Source organism: Corylus avellana, chromosome ca11 (genome assembly GCF_901000735.1).
Source record: "Corylus avellana chromosome ca11, CavTom2PMs-1.0".
Lineage (NCBI taxonomy): Eukaryota > Viridiplantae > Streptophyta > Magnoliopsida > Fagales > Betulaceae > Corylus > Corylus avellana.
Window position 1 is genome coordinate 3,346,030 of NC_081551.1, and position 1,372 is coordinate 3,347,401.

The window sequence follows — 1,372 nt, forward strand, 5'->3', positions numbered from 1 at the left end:
TTTCTTCTATTTGTAAAATTTCTTGTAAAACTTTTAGTTCTGAAAATAAATCTAAACCATCATGATCATGTTTTAGGAAACCTTATAGATTAAGACATTTATTTTGCAAACCATCATATCATCTAGTGATTTTAATTTCTTAAAATTAAATAAAAAAACAAAAATATTTTCGTATATTTCAAATTATTTAAACCTACTTTGAATTGAAGAAATAGCTTGATCTACTATACATAAGAAGTTATCAATTCTAAAATATTCTTCAGCAGATTGTGTTGTCTTGTCATTAGCATTCTCATCAATATTTTGATGAATTTCTTGTTCATTTATGAGTTTTTCACCTAAATTATCCTCAATATTTTGTTTATTACTAATAACAAATTTATTTAGAGCTCCTCTTTGAGATTCAATGAATTTGTCTACTTTTCTTTTCTTTTTCTTTTTAGTTTTTCATATCCAGATGCATATTTTCTAGTAGACATGTTTAATTAAAATATTAACAAATTAAACAAACACGATTTATCAAAAAAAATTATGACTATAATAAAATAAATCACAAAAATAGAACAATAAAACCTGATTTGGCAAAGGAATTATAAAGCAGTTCTTGAAGACTCGGAGAGGAAGAGAAAATTACCAGTTTATCATTTAGCAGATAGGCATAGAAGAGAAACTCAGAAAAAGGGCGAGCAAGGAGGAGAGGCAGACCGACAAAAAGTGGTATTTAAAATGCCCCAAGTAGCCGGCATTATACTCTATGGAGTCGATTTTATTGGCCGTTGCCAATCCCTAGATAATATAATAGGAAATAAATCAATAATATTTTATTTGTAATGATAAGAATTTCTCACCAAATTCTCATCATTTATAATAAATCGTTTTTTTTTCTTCTTTTTTTCTTGAATTATTTCTAGAATTTATAATGGACTTAATAATTGGGGCCTTAAATTTTGATGAAATTTTTTTTTGGGTCTTATTGAAAAAAATTTGGGCCTTAAATTTTTTTAAATTTTTGTTTTTTAGCCTTTTTTAAATTGAGGCCTTATTTATATTACTTACTTATCATGATTAGAGGCCTTAAGTTTTAATGAAAAAAAAAAATAAAAAAAAATTGGGCCTTAATTTTTTTTTTTTTGCCCAAATTTTTTTTTTTAGGCCTTATTAAATTGGGAGCCTTAGGCGAGTGGCTAACTTGTCTAGGGCTCAATTTTTTTTTTTTTTTTTGGATTTATTGGCCCCGTTTGCCAACAGTGCGGAACGACACTGTAGCTGGAACAGTACTGTTCTAGCTACAGTACCATCCTTTAAAAAATGATTTTTTTTTTCTTTTTTTTTTTTAAAAGAAAAATATTAAAAGACAAAAAAAAAAAAAAAA